Source organism: Canis aureus, chromosome 15, assembly GCF_053574225.1.
Source record: "Canis aureus isolate CA01 chromosome 15, VMU_Caureus_v.1.0, whole genome shotgun sequence".
NCBI classification, from domain to species: domain Eukaryota; kingdom Metazoa; phylum Chordata; class Mammalia; order Carnivora; family Canidae; genus Canis; species Canis aureus.
The window spans coordinates 13,978,700-13,995,730 of NC_135625.1; positions in this window are offsets into that span (position 1 = coordinate 13,978,700).

Genomic DNA, 17,031 nt, shown 5'->3' on the forward strand with positions numbered 1-17,031 from the left:
AAATGCACAAACCCCTTCCCCAGAAGAGAAAACAAAGTCCTTAAGTGATGTTCACTCTTCTCCTTGATATCCTTTAATTTAAATACTATGATGTAAAGTTAGCAATACTTGAATATTATGATATAGAGTTAATACATCTTACATTATATAAGGAGATAAGACAAGAAGACTGAAATATTTGCTATATGAACACAAACATATTCAAAATAAAATAAATATTCATGACAATTATAAACTTATTTCTGTAACCAGTCATGTGGTTGTAGATAGCATTTATCACCTCCTTTTCTCATTACCTATTTCATGTTTTCATTACCCTCAGAAAGCACCTTAGCTGGGATGCCTGGATGGCTCAGCAGTTGAGCATCTGCCTTTGGCTCAGGTCCTGATCCCATGATCCAGGTTCAAGTCCCACATTGGGCTCCCTGCCTGGAGCCTGCTTCTCCCTCTATCTCTGTCTCTGTGTTTCTCATGAATAAATAAATAAAATCTTAAAAAAAAAAAAAAAGAAAGAAAGCACCTTAGCTGATTGTGGCTCCTTACCTAGTGGTGTGACCCAAAATTTCATTTCTGGGGGATCCAAATCATTAGTAGTCCTGCCTAAATTGGATGGTCACATCTTTCCTTATACTTGGACATGGTAATATTAAGAGACACCCTAAGGTATCACCTGTATTCCAGACATAATCTTTTTAACCTCTCTTGTGCAGTAACAATCAGTTCCCTCTTGGTAACTGCATCAGTTACCTTAGCCAACATGATAACTCTTTTCCTTTTGATTCATAGAATGAAGATTTCATAGTGGCCAGGTGACCATCTTAATTTCCAGCTCAATGAAATCATTGTTGTGTCTCTTGGTGAAACATTCCTCTCTTTGGAATTTGGACATGTAGGCCAGCAGAGCATTAAGTTGCAGGAAGAGAGAGCAAACATTTCACTAGTGGGTATCTATAGGTGCCATGGCCATTTCCACCTCTCAACTCCTGGGCCTGTGAGTTGTGGCTGTGGGAGTATATCCCAGAAGATTTAGCATTTGAGTAATCTTGGAAAGTTCTGGGAATAGAGATTGTCAAAGGTATCAGTCCCTAATGCCAATATCCTAATCTAGACAAGAAAACCATTACTTTGTATTCCAAAGCTAATACTTTAACATATCTTTATTTCAGCAAGAATTATTCATTAAAGTAGTATCTGATTTTTGTTTGTTTCAGTCTTTCCTATGATGTCTTAAACACTCATCCTCTGTGCTGCTGTTTTACATATCATCCCAGATTAAAGTTAGGCAATCCCTCTATCGTACATGATGTGATAGATTGTCTCAAAACTTTTCATTGTATCCAAAAATACAGCCTCTATCTAACTTAATGCAAAATAGGGCACTCTACAAGTGTGAGTGAGAAACCATTACTCAAAATAAAATTTAGGACAAAGGAATATGTTCGCTCATAGTGTCCACGCAAAGGTCGAAATGTTGAGCTATAAAAAGCACAAAGTAGAGTTGGACATTAACAATCCTTTGTCTTGATCATTTTTCTCCCAAATCTCTCTTTCTTTCTCAAGTGCTGACTTAATTATTTCTTAGTGATGATACCTTCTTTCACATGGGGTTAGTATAGTAACCAAAAATGCTTACTTTTTGTCTCTGGGCAAAGAGAGGACAAAGAAAGGTTCTCTTTCAGTTTTGGTTCATGGGACCCTACAAAGTGTTCTTAATAGTACTGACTGGAGTCCTGCGTTGAGGCTGTATCATGAAAGATCTAATTCTTACAGAGAACTAGAACTTACAGAGAACTAGAAATTTCAAAATTTTTCTTGACTTTTCCTAAAAAGAAACTTTCTGATTTATCCAGATTTTCTCAGATATATGAAAAGCTTTTCAGCTTTTGTTAATGTTAATTTCCCCAGTTTGAATGGCTCTTCCATATCCCCACTTATGCCTAAAACTTCCTATACAATGTGCTTCAAATTCTACTCCTACAAAATGTCTTCAAGTCAATTGAAAGTTCAGGAATTTAAAGTGATAAATTATTTTCATCATTTTAAAAGTGGTATGTACTAATTTATGTTGCTATTTATTTCTTTCCTAATATGGGCCTTTCTAATTATGTGAAAATGTAGCCTCATCAATTGTAATAATCTGAATTTTAAATTTCCATAACAGTAGTGTATATTGAATTTCAGAGCACTCTTTTACTGAAGTCAGAAAAACTGCATTCAAATTGTAGACTCTTGAGTGTCAAATTTATAGTTCTAATATGTAAGTGTTAAAGTGATACTTTGTATCATTTTCAAAATCATTTTAATAGAGAAGTTTAAGGTTCACAGCTGTTCTTAACATAAGGTAGAGATTTTTCCATGTACTCCCTGCCCCACACATGCACAGCTTTCCCCATTATCAACACCCTAACCAGAGCAGTATATATTTTATAACTGATGAAACTACTGTATTAAATTCTAAATTAAAAGTCAATAATAATTAAGTCAAAATGATGTTTTTGGAAGATGAAAATGGAGTAATTTTTGTTGACAACTGAAGATACAAGATGCAAGAGAAATAAAAAAAACTATATTATTTCAGTCCTAGTTTCCTATTTATTATGAACGATTCAGTAGAATTCTTCTAATTTAGAAAAATAAGTTTACTTAACTGCGGAATTCCAGGCATGATATATACTTAACCTAGACATTTTGCTTTCACTGAAAAAATGTAAAATGCATTCATTCACCTTTTATTTTTATGGTAGTCTAAGATCTTTTGGTTCAATATAGTTGCTTTGTATAGTGGCACTTAAATTTTATTGCATAAATCAAATGAATATCTCTGGTGTCAGTTTTGGTTCCTTTAGAGATTTGAATATCTTTGGTGTCAGTTTTGGTTCCTTTAGAGTGAAGTGAAAATTCATAAAAGTACTCGTGAAGCAAACTATGTACACCATTGTCTGCAGTTTCATTATTTTTTTTAAAGATTCGATTTATTTATTCATGAGAGATACACACAGAGAGAGAGAGGCAGAGACACAGGCAGAGGGAGAAGCAGGCTCCATGCAGGGAGCCCCACGTGGGACTCCAGGATCACACCCTGGGCTGAAGGGAGGCGATAAACCGCTGAGCCACCTGGGCTGCCCAGTTTCATTATTTTTATATCTTTTATTTTTAAGTGGTTTACTCCTTAGAAAAACTTACAAAAATAAGGCAGAAGGTTTTCTTTTTTTTTTTTTTTAATTCTATTTATTCATGAGAGACAGAGAGAGGCAGAGACACAGGCAGAGGGAAGAAGGGAGCCTGATGCAGGACTCGATCTCAGAACCCCAGGATCATGCCCTGAGCCAAGGGCAGATGCTCAACCACTGAGCCCCCACAGGCGGCCCAAGACAGAGGGTTTTCAGGCACTGTATGTAACCATGCTGCATTGTTAGAATCTGGAGGCTGACATCGGTGTAATACTCAGACATTCGTCTTCTTTGAGCTTAACCCATTTTATGTGCACTTTTCCTTTTAATACATGGTTCTCTGAAATTTCACTGCATGTGTAGATTTGTGTAACCATCACTACAATCAGGATGAAAAACCATTCCATAAACATAAAGAATCTTCCTCCTATAAACAGTGGCACTTAACCTTTTGCTACATCATAGGATTTATCATATTTCTTCTGCACTTCTAGTTTCAGTTTCTTTACAGTTTAATCAGAAATCCGAGTTAAGATGCAATCTGCCTCTTGTATTTCTGTATTTTCAAAACAAAAAAACAATATTTTCCTGTGGCTTTATTCACCTTAAAAGGACTTTTTTAAATGTTCATAGTTTTCACAGGAACACACATTTTATTGATTAAGAAATATTTTGGTAAATCACATAATTTCAAAAAACAGGTTCACCTGGCATAAACAAAGTTGCCTAGGGAAAGCACAACCCAGGTTAGGTAAACATGCAACCAACTGGTGGGAGCAGAAGACAAAGGCCTTTTCCAGAGAATAGGTTGCTGGCTGTGAGCCTCAAACACCTCATGGGCATTGGCCATCATGTTTCCTAACTAGTATCTGTGCCATATGCTACCTGAAGGTCAAGATTAATTCAAATATGATTGGTCACAACAGAATTACAGAAGTAGACCCAGAACAAGAAAATTGCAGAGACTCTAAAGGCAAAAGTAGAAAACTCAAAATGCAAAGGGTCGTGATGGGGTGTAAGAACATTGCAGCTAGAGAGCTCATGTCCTGTATCAAGACAGAGTTCCAGGTGTTTCTTACCATTTAAAAATGAAGGCCTAGAGAGACAAGTCTTCTAGTAAATTATGGAATTAACAAATGTAGGTTTTTTAAAACAGGGAATCTTCTGTTTTTCTTTTTTATGGTGACACTTTGTTGTTAGATTTGTTTTGTTTTTATTTTTGGTATTCAAATGGTTCCTGGAAAAAGGTAATTATGTTCATGCTTGAGAAAAGGATCAAAATATGCTTAAACTCCAGGCAGGTTCTTGGATGAAGTTCTGAAATATGGTGTATTGAGGTGGCTGGCATCTCCCCTACCACCCAGCTCAGTACTGTTTCCTGAATATTAAGAAGAGATTGCCTTTGGGAATATGTATTTTAATCTGTCTACCATGAAGTCCTTAGTTCAGCATTATTCTCACCAAAACTGTTCCTTGTTTTGATGCTAAGGATACTATGTTTTCAGATAGCTTTGTACCTAGATGTAGTTGTATTTGGAATGTCAAGAGATCATGTGGTAAGATTCTACTATTACAGAAGATTATGATGCTAATGGTGGGTTTACCTTGCCTGTGAATATGTGTTCAAAGGAAAACATAGATATGGCTTTAAATCACATCTTCTACCAAAAACTTTAGAATGTAATTTTGAAACTAGTTGGAGTTTTGAAAGAACTTAACCAAGCTATAGAATGCCAAAATCGTGATGCTTTAGAAATGACATCTCAGATAAAACATAACTTGCCAAATTGTTTGAAAATGTCAAGATGATAAAATATGAGAAATGGAACTAAGATGATTCCACTGGAACACAATTGTATCCACATGAAAAATTAGCTGTAGCGCAAATGGTTTCACAAGAAAACAGAAAACTACCACTATTTTGGAAATATCAAAGTAGTTCATACTATAAACAGTGGCTTATTTTTTTTTCTGGAAAAGACTTACCAGAAGTTATTTTTGAAAGAGATTTTACTCATTTGGCAAAACTATTACAGTTACTCAAATGATGCTACCAATTTCTGTGGTGGCTAACATCCTTATCTACAAAAAAATTAAAACCAATCAACTGAGGAAAGAGTATAATGTTAATGATAAACTTCTGAAAATGTTACCAGTTAAAAAGGTTTGAACTAATTAAAAATACTGCATGGACCCGATAAGAGTTGTATCTGGCTGTGTTCGGCAGACACATACTCTAAAAGAGAAATACACAAATCTTTGTGATAGATTGACTGCTGTGTGGCAAGAGAGGGAGAAAAGGGTTCAGATGGAGAAAGGAGAGAGTAGTCTGGAGAGGATATTGATTTGGGGAAAATATAATAAATCTTAGATTGACTTGAAAGTAAGAAAAAACATCTAAGTAAAAATATAAAAAAGTAGAATGCAAGTTATAAAGATGAGTGAGCTTTTGCTTGAATTCAAAGACAAAGGATGTTTTAAGTGACAGAAGTTTTATTTTGATTTTTATCAGGCTACTTTGCTATTAGGTACAAATAGCAAACTGAATTTTAAAAGATTAAAGGAACATAATATATTGCAAACTTTAAAGACTCTGTGTTCTTTTCTCATAAATCTTATGGTACCTAATAATATTACTTATCTTTGGCTTAATAATAGCAATTATATATTGATGAACATGTATTGAGCATTTACTTTACATTTTGAACACTCTAGCTGACACTATTTTTATTGATATTTTATTCATGAGACTAACCTGTCCAAGATTTTTTTTTTTAATTGATAAGTAGTAAAATCTGGGTTCAACCTCAGACACTTGGAAGGTAGTAACAAATTTATTTAGATATAGTTATTTCAAAATCCTCACAGGAGGGATCCCTGGGTGGCGCAGCGGTTTGGCGCCTGCCTTTGGCCCCTGCCTTTGGCCCGGGGCGAGATCCTGGAGACCCGGGATCGAATCCCATGTCGGGCTCCCGGTGCATAGAGCCTGCTTCTCCCTGTGCCTGTGTCTCTGCCTCTCTCTCTCTCTCTCTCTCTCTCTGACTATCATACATAAATAAAAATTTTAAAAAAATAAAAAATAATAAAAAAATAATAAAAAATAAAAATCCTCACAGGAGGTTATGATCTACTCATTTTTGCTCCATGTTTCTGAGAACAGTAATTTATTTGACTACGTAAATAATAATAGGGGCATGAAAAACAAGAGATACTTATTGCATCTGTTCAAAATAAGCTATTTATAGAAATAATGGCCAATAATTTTGAAGCCAGTGTACATTTGCAGTGTACATTTTGACTCACATGTTTGTATGTTTTCTCTTGTCTGTAATATTTTGCCAGAAGGCATTGCAAAAACGTGGGACAATGCAGAATGCTGTTAGGTTTGAAGGAGATTGAAGTGAATTTTCGTGTAACATAGCTGCAGTATGAAAAGTTTAAAGAACCTACAATGTAAAAACAAAACAGCATTTTCTGACACTGGTAGTAAACATTTTTCTCAGAGTGCCTCAACATAGGAGAAAAAGGACAGACATCTTAAGAAACAAAAATTTCATAATATTTTTGCTTTTTCAGTTTGGATTTAATAATACAGAATCATGTTCTAAGAAACAGGGTAAGTTTTTACATATATAAATATTTCCATCACATTTCAGATCATTTCCTTAAAGATATAAGACATGTACTTTTTACCACAAACTTGTATAGAAATTACAATTATCATAGATTACCATCATAACAGAAATTATGCATTTATATTCACTTTGGTGCTTCACTTAGAATGAATGTCTATTTTATGTACACAGGTAAACCGCATCTTTATTGTAAAGGCAGACAAATTTCCCCGTGATTAATGCTATTTTTAAAATTATATAGAAATTAAGGACAAATACTGTTTTTTGACATCAATAGTGAGTACCCAGTTAGGCAAACATTGGAGAGAAAAAAAATGTTTCTCAAGATTTGGAGGTGGCTTTTCGAGATTTAGAACTGAGTAGTCCATATATATTTTTCCTTCAATATCATGTATGTAGGACTTACTATCTCTGTACATGATTTCAAGTCAATTTGAGTCTTATTTTACATTAACTGCAAAAAGGCCATAACAAATTTGGCTGAATTTGATAAGTATGTGAAATTAACGTTAATTCAATGCTGCTGTAGACTACAGAAGTACTTACATAGGGCAGTGGAGAGAAAGAAGACCGATAATCAAAAAAAAAAAAAAAAAAAAAAGACCGATAATCAGAAAAGCAGAGAGGTATAATCAAAGATGTAAAGCGAGGCAGACACAAGTCACCGTAGGGGGCAGAAGAGATCCCAAGTGTCTACAGAAACAAACCAGGGTCAGGAAACAGAAAAGCAGGTGAGGTGACTGGTGTCCCCCACTCGCTAACAAGCATCCCAGAATGCAGTGGCAACATAACCATTATATTAAGCTCTCAGCTTGGGCAGGTCTGGAATTGGGCTGGGGTACAGAGCAGATGATTTGTTTCTGGTACACATTTTGGTCCAAGAAAGCGGAACCTTTAGTTCGATAACTTAAGTAAACCCCAGGCACGCAGGTGAGATAGTAGAGGAGCTTGGGAGACTAGATTTTGCTGTCACCATTGCTGACGATTTATGTCACGTGTAAAATAAAAGCTATCTCATTCAGAGACCAGGGCAAGGGGACTGTGCTAGATTACCTGGCTTGGTGAAATACTGCTGTCCTGGCTGGTGGTGATGTATTTTTAATAGGCTTTCGGAGACATTGGTCACTCTCTAAAAGTACCACACCAAACCCTACGTGTGTTTGGTCAGTGGAGGTTATTGCATTCTCAATTATGGATTCACAAATTCAAAAAAAAATGATGATATAAAATAAGCTTTATAATGACCCTGGACTAATGGACTTGTTTCATTGAGATATAATACCATGAAACTCACCACTAAAAATACAGTTGACCTTGAATAATGGGGGCATTAAGGGTACTGATCTCTCTCTCTATCTGAAATCCACACAAACATTTAACTATTAATATCCTACTATTGACCAGAAGCCTTACCAATAACATGAACAGTTAATTTACACATTTTGTACATTATATGTAATATTTGTTGTATTCTTACAATAAAGTAAGCTAGAGAAAATAAAATGTCCTTAAGAAAACCATAAGAAAGAGAAAATATACTTACATTACTATCCTGTATTTATATAAAAAAATCCACACATCATTCACCCACACAGTTCAAACCGATGCTTTTCAAATATCAGCCTAATAACATTCAGATGCTTTAAATATATTTACAAACCTGTGCAACCATCACTAACCTCTAATTGCAAAATATTTTTTATACTTTCTAAAGATAAATTCATACTCATTAGCAGTCACCACCCACTTACCCTCTCTCTAATCTCTGGAAACCAACAACCCCCTTTCTGTCTTTATGGATTTATCTATTTGGGACACTTACATGAACTCCTAATATGTGGCTTATGTGTCTGATTTCTTTCACTTAATATGTTTTCATTTTTCACTCATATTGTAGCCTGTATCAGTACTCTGTTCATTTTTATGACCGAATGTTATCCCATTGTATAGATAGACATAATTTTGTTTCTCCATAAATAAGTTGATTGGTGATTTTTCAACTTTTTTGGCTATTATGAATAATACTATGAATATTTGTGCACAAGTTGTTATATGGACCTATGTTTTTAATTGTTTTCATACCTGGGAGTACAATTGCTATGGTAACTATGTTTTAACTGTTTGAGAAAGTGCCAAGTCATTTTTCAAAGGGGCTGCTCCATTTTAGACTTCCACTTGGATTGTATTAGTGTTCAGATTTCTTCACATTATCCCTGAAATTTGTTGTCTTTCTTTTTGATGACAGTCATTCTTGTGATTATGAAATGGCATATCATTGTAATTTTGATTTGAATTTCTGGGCAAAGATAATGAGTACCTTTTCTTATGCTCATTGACCATTAGGATATCGTCTTTGGAGAAATATCTATTTTTCTATTTGCCCCTTTTTAAAATTGGGTTGTTTATCTTTTGGTTGTTGAATTTAAGAGTCATTTGTATATTCTGCATACTTATCAGATATATGATTTCCAATATTTATTATTTTCCAACTATTTATTTATTTATTTATATTCTGATTTCCTTATCAGATATATGATTTACCAATATTTTCTTGTATCCCATTTTTATTTCACTTTCTTGATGTCATTGAAGCACTGAAATTTTTAATTTTGATTGAGACAAGTTTATACGAATTTATTAGTTTGTTGCTTGCTTTCTTTTCTCTCTCTTTTTTTTTTTTTCTTTTTCGTTTTGTTTTTTAGTTCTGGTGTCTTATCTGAGAAACCATTGCCTAATCCAAAATCACAAATTTATTACTATGTTTTCTAAGATTTTTAGACTTTTAGTTCTTACATTTAGGTCTTTGATCCATTTTGAGTTAGCTTTGTAAGTGGTGTATGAGCTAAGGGCTCAATTTCCATTTTTGAGTATGGATATCCGGTTGTCACAACAAATACTATTTTCTCCCCATTGAATTATCTTGGCATCTTGTTAAAATGCAATTGACAATAAATGCAAGGATGCATGTCTTGTCTCTTAATCCAGTTCTGTTGATATATTTGCCTACTCTATGTCAGTACCACTCTGTCTTGATTATTCCAACTTTGTATAAGTTTTGAATTAGGTGTGAGTCCTGAAACTTTGTTCTTTTTTTTTTTTTTTAAGATATTTCTGGATATTTTGGGTCCCTTTTAGGTTCATATACTTTTTAAGATCATCTTGTCAATTTGTGCGAAAACAAAACAAATCACCTGGGATTTTGTTAGGGATTGTACCAAATCTGTAGATTCATTTGGGGTGTATTGCCACCTCTATGATAATAAGTTGCGATTTTCTAATCTATTAACATAGGATGTCTTTCCATTTGTCTTTTATTTTCAAACAATATTTTGTAATTTATGTGTATAATTGGACTTATTTTAATTAATTCATAAATATCTTATTCTCTTTGATGTTGTAAATGAATTTCTAAAACAGATTTTTTATTAATGTTAGTGTATAGAAACACAATGAGTTTTTATTGATCTGAAATGCTACAACCTTGATAAACTCATGTATTAGCCTTAATAATTTTCCTTTTGTGTGTGTGGATTCCTTTAGATTTTTGTATAAGAATTTGTTATCTCATTCTAAAGAAGAGAGTTTTGTTTTTTCTTTATCAATATAGACTCCCTTTTTAATGCCCTAATGCTCTCACTAAAACAATTAATATGATATTGAATAGAAATGACAGGGGTGGATATCCTCATTTTGTTCATGCTCTTGCAATAGTTCTTAAAGAATTAATGTTGATTTTCCTTTAAATATTTGGTAGATTTCATCAATGACACTGTCTGATGTAGATCTACTCAGATTTGCTATTTCTTCTTGAGTCACTTCCAGTAGTTTTTATCTTTCCAGTAAATTTTGGTTTCATCTAAGTAATCTAATTTATTGGCAGGAAGTTGTTCATAGTATTCCCTGATAATCCTTTTTGTTTTTGTAATATTGGTAATAATGATCTTTCCTCGATTCCCAGTGTCAGTAACTTGAGTCTTTTTTCTAGCTGTATCCACCTAATTTTTTTTCAATTTTGTTTTATTCAGAGAGCACAGTTTTAGTTTTATTGATTTTCCCTATTGATTTTTCTATTCTTCATTTTATTTACTTTCATTCTAATATTTATTATATCCTTCTTTATTTTTGATTTAGTGTGCTATTTTCTGTTAAGATAGAAACTAGGCTGATTTGAGATTTTTCTGTCTTAACATAAGCTTTTGCAGCTATAAATTCCCTCTGAGTATTGCTTTAGCTACATCCTGCATGGTTTGGTATGTTGTTTATATTTTGCTTTGCTTTATTCCTGAGTATTTTTCAATTTCTTCCATGACTGCTTTCTTGACTTATTAGTCATTTAACATTATACATATTTCTACATATTTGTAAATTTTCTAAATTTCTTTTATTCAATTTAAATTTCATTCCATTGTGTTAGAGAACACATGTTGTATGATTTTAATTCTTTTTTTATGATTTTAATTCTTATAAATTCTGGTTTGTTTTATGGCCTAGCATATGGTCTATGCTGGAAATGTTCCATGTGCATTTGAGCAAAATGTATGTGGTACTGTTACTGGACTAAATAGGCTATACTTTTTTGCTAGGCCTCATTGGTTTATAGTATTGCTCAAATTTTCTATATCCTTGTTGATTTTCTGCATAGTTATTTTATTCTTTATTGAAAAGGGTTATTGATATGTCTAACTGTTACTACTTGTCTATTTCTTCTATAAATATAAAATGTCCTTCTTTGCCTCTGGTAACAATTTTAGTCTTAAAATCCTCTTTGTAAGATATTACTTTGTAATAGTATGTCTTTCTCTTTTTTTTCCAATCTATTTGTATCTTGGTCTGAAGTGTGTCTGCTATGGACAGAAAATAGTTTGATCATTTTTAAAAATACATTCTACAAATCTCTTTATTTTAACTCAAGTATTTAATTCATTTATATGTAATGTAACTGCCAATAAAATAGCTGTTAACATGTTCTATTCTGCCATTTGGCTGCTATGTTGGGTCTTCTTTTGAGTTAAATATTTTCTATTATACTATTTTAATCCCCCTGTCATTTCTCCCCACCCCCATCATTTCTTTTTCTTTTTTTTTTCTTTCTTTTTTTTTTTTTGCATGTAAGATTTTACTTTAATTTTAATTGACACTTGGTGCAAAAGCACAAAACAGTGAACACTTCAATGGCTCAATGTTAGGGTTACACACAAAATCCTTAAGTTCAACAGTTACAGTATCCCACGTTAATTGTTTCACATTCAGTGCAGGTTGTTAAAAAAAAAAAAAGTCAGTGCAGTTACTGAACGGAATACAAGAGAAGCATTTCAATTTAATAACAAATTAAACCTAGCACCTTTAAATAAATACTGATAACAACCACTTTGTAAGTACAAAAGTATTGTTTCAATAGGAAAAAAAAATCCAGTTCAACATTGCAACAGCAGCATTTTCAAGGTTTAGATGAAATCTGTGTAAACGTTTACACACCCACCTGCCACTTGGTCTCCTACCAGAATATATACTTCTGTGGGTTGAGGATCTCCTCACCCAGGGCTAAAAAGAGTTCCTGCTGAATTTCTTTTAGATTTCAAATCTGAAAAGCTGCCACATGTTTTAGGCCAGGGACTGGAAAGGCTTGAGTGCAGCCCCAGGAAGATCAACGTGTTTCAGCAGGATGGAGTTCTTTCTCAGTCACGTTTCCAGTCCAACTCAGAGCCTTCCAACCCCAGGCTCATGGTCATAGGCCTACCTGATGCCCCCTGATTGGGGGCATTTGAGTACAGATCCACATGCAGCATGAGGAATGATGGCCCAAGTTCCCCACAGCTGACACAGCTTTGCAACGAGGGCATTCCAAGCCAACTCAATATAACTAAAAACGTGATTCTTAACCCCACTGTGACCAAATGGGTCTCCAGTATAAAATGTCTACATCTTAAGTCTTCCTCTTATGAAGATTTTCCAACATTCGGGATTAGTCCTTTCCTGTGTGGTTTTCATACCACTCACATAGTTAACTGCTTTCCCATCTTTACACTGAAACCGGGAGCTTCAGGTCTTAAGGTGTAACAAGTGTTGAGTGTAGCCAGATATACAAAGAAACACTAAGAGGTAGACTCATTTACTTACATTACAGTGTTAGGAAAACAAACAAACAAACAAACAAACAAATAAAAACTATCTAATGTTTTTTCTAAATCATTTCACATTTACCAACTGTCCAGACTGAAGTGGTCTGACTTCCAAGTGGCGGAGTTCTGATTCCAACTTCTCCAATGACCCACGTGCAACACAGTTTATCTTTTCTCCAGTACTTGTGGAAGAACTTGTTTGTATGGCTGTCACCAATGCCGAATGGGCTTACAGACACAAAATGCCATAAGGATCACAGTCACCAGCAGGATGCTGAAAATGGTTCCCATCAACACCAGGTTCTGCCCGCACGGCACCATGTAGGGCCGGCTCCACTCCGGTGGCTCTACGGGGCTCGGGGCCTCCACCTGCCCTGCCAGGAAGCTACCCAGGCCGAAGCTCAGCCACCAGCAAACTGGGCGCAGCATCTTCTTGGGCCCCTATCATTTCTTTATTTAAATTTTGGGTTATTTTCTTAGTGGTTGCCCTGTGGATTATAATTAAAATCTTAATTTATAGTCATCTAGTTCAGATTAATATTAGATAATCTACAGATTTCCATTCCATATTCCATTTCCCCCCTCCTGTATATTACTATAATCACAAAAATTTCTTTTTTATACATTATATGCCCACAAATACAATTTAATAATTACTGTTTTCTGCAACTGTACCTTAAGTCTGATAAAAAGAAAAAGAATATATATACACTCATATATATATATATATATATATATATATCCTACTTGGAGTTTGTGGATTTTTTTGGATAGTTAGATTAATGCATTTTTTCAAGTATAGAGAGTTTAAGGACAGCATTTATTTGAATACACTATATGTCCACTTCTCTCTCTCTTCTGTTTCTGGTAATGTCATTATGTGTATGTTGCTACAATTAATACTTCACCACAGTCATGAGTCTCTGTTCATTTATTATTCCTCATTATTTTTCTTTCATCTTCTCATATGTTTGCTGATGATTGCTTTCAACAAATACCCCTGGGAAAAGCTATTTGCAAGGAGCAAGCCTTAAATCAGGTCAAGAAAAGATAAGCCTTGTGTGTGGGTGTTCCCAGGAATGGTCAGATGATCATAATGCTCTGCAGATAGGGCTTCGGGGCTATGGGTAGCTTCAGACAATGCGGCACTCCTCTCCCTGACACTTCCATTGGCTACTAGGCTGCTAAGTTTCATGAGCACTGTAATTGCAGGGATGTTGATTTTCGAGGCTGCCACTGAGCTGGTATATGGGAATAGGGCAAATTATAACACCACAATGTTAGTTGTTCAGTTTTTGTTTTTGTTTTTTTTTACAGAGAGAAAACAAAATTAACCTGGGGGCCGGGAGAGGAGGTGGTAGAAAAAGAGAAAGAAACTTAAGCAGACACCATGCCCAGCACAGAGCAAGCGCAGAGTGTAAGGCTCTATCTCACAACCCTGAGATTATGACCCGAGTGGAAATCAAGAGTTTGATGCTTAACAGAGCCCCCCAGGTGCCCCCAGCAATCTTTTTTCCTTCAACAAATATCCCTCAATTATTGAAAGACTTTGGTTAGTTTTCAGAGTTATGATAAAGTTCCTTTTGACATTTTTTTTTTTTTTTGTCATTGCTTTAAGGAAGGAGTGGATTTTTGGAAGTCCTTATTTTGTCATTCCTGGTGACATCATGGCACTGATTAACTGGAGATTTGTTTTTAAAGATTTAGTGGTTGGTATATAAATCTTGTGACTCCTAAGGGTCATTATTAACAACTTTATTATCAACTTTATTATCAACTTTCAGTTTCTGGTTAAATTTTAAAATGATAGGTAATATAACTTTAGTTATTGAAACGTTAAATAAAGCAATATTTCTAATAAAATCTTTAACGAAAAAGAAGAGTTGTAGGAACACTACTAACAACTACAAAATTAACTCCTTTTATAGACATTGTGAGATCACTGTTTTTTGAAGTCATTATAATTCTTTTCATCATTGAAACAAGTGATAACAATGATCATTTTACATATGTGGGAAATACTCAGTTTGTGATATTGTTTTTTAACAAGCAGGAGCCATGTAAACTTTCATTACTGGGTAAGGATTTTTAACATTGGTAATAACAAGCATATTATGAGCATTGTTGTACTCAAAGTGTTTCTCATAAAAATAGTCTGGGGATTAAAAATAAAAAGATTAAGGCAGTTTAGGTAATTTAATTTAAATGTATCTATGATGGTATTATATCAAACAGAATGTTTACTCAGCACAGTGCTAACGTTGTTTCTTGTTTCAGGGAAATAATTTACTTACAGTTAAGACCTATAGTCCCAGATGCAGTAAAAATAAAGGGAAAGAGAACTCAGAAAAAAACCTTAACAGCTGGATGAAATTTAGGGACCAGAAGTGAATTTGGCTAGCCACAGTGCCTCATTTTCTGAGAAATTCCTACTTTCTTATACATATTACTTCATCTCAGGAGCGAAAACAAGAGACAACACCAGCTTAAGGAACTTTCTAATTTTATAACTACCTTACATTAGAAGAGCAAAGAAGTTGTGCAGGTTACATAATGAAAAATGCTTGGACTTAAGTCAGAAAATCAGGATTTGCTTGTAGCTCTGCCGTAATTAGCTATGGGATTATAGGGTTACTGGAGAATACTTGTGTTTAAGAATTGGAAATAGCTCTCCAAACTGAATAGCAGCAATAAAATGGTAACATGTATATAAAATGAGAACATATGAGAAAAATGGAATATTTTACACTGTTATAAATAGTGTAAGTGAACTGATCTTACCTTATCAGGACTAACATTGTCTGAGGCAGCTTCTGTCTAGTAACTGTGTTTGGTTTTGTTTCCTCACTCTTTCCAACTATCAGATAATCAATTACGTATTTCAATTTGCACACACAAGAAATTCCTCGTGTAATAAGGATTTAGCACATTAAATTACATGTCTTAATATGTCTTAGAGTATATTGCCACACAGAGCTCAGCTTAGAGGGTCTCTTCTGTGCAGGCCAGTGCCTATTTTGGATATTTTGGATGCTGCTAGGGTAATTGGACTCTTCCTGAGAGTACTCAGGTGATAGTTGTTTGCTACAAAGGAAACATTCTTTCTCGGTGTCACCAGCAGCTCCATGTTGGGCTTGGTGGGAAGAAGAGGATATTAGGGAAGATGGAAATAACTTAACTTGAAACCTGCTGTTAAGGACTTGACAGATGAATGGATGATTTTTCTCTGGGTGACTGTTAACCTGTTACCAGCGAGTCTGATTCTCACTGAACCCAGTACACTGTTAATGGAAAGCCACAGGAAATGGACAGATGTGTCCCCGGCCATGCTAGGCAGCTACTACAATTGATCACCTCCCAGTTCTTGTTAGAAGTTTTCCTTTTGTGCCTCTTTGAATTGAGTAAAATTGAACCTGTTTGGAATGTGACTATTTTAGAAATATTTTAGCATGTGGAACTGGAAGTGTGGACCAAAGAAGTTCTCTATTGGACTTCAAAAGATTGATAGAAAATGTGAATAATCTCGAGTAATTGAGAAGAATTTCTGAAAGTTTGAAGATAGGTATTTGATTAAAAATGAATTTATTTCATTTCTAAAATTATTTTTTGAAAAAAAATCTTTTAAAGTTTTTTTTTTTAAGATTTTATTTATTCATGAAAGACATACAGAGAGAGGCAGAGGAGGAAGCAAGCTCTCTGCAAGGAGCCTGATGTGGGACTCAATCCTGGACCAGGGATCACACTCCAAGTGGAAGGCAAACGCTCAACCGCTGAGCCACCCAGACAACCCCTAAAGTTTTAAAGATTTTTTTTTTTTAGTTATTTATTAGAGAGCAAGAGAGCAAGCAAGTGAGGGGAGCAGAGGGAGAGGGAGAGAGAAAAATCCCAGGTAGCCTGTATTGAGCATGGAGCCCAATGTGAGGCTCAATTTCACAACCTTGAGAGCATGACCTGAGCTGAAATCAAGTCCGCCGCTTAACCAACTGAACCACCCATATGCCCCTAAAGCTTTAAATACAGTTAAAATTACAAAATTAAAATTGGTTTAAAATTCTATTACTTAAAGAACTACATAAGAAGGCCTTAAATTCACCCAATTCATTATTT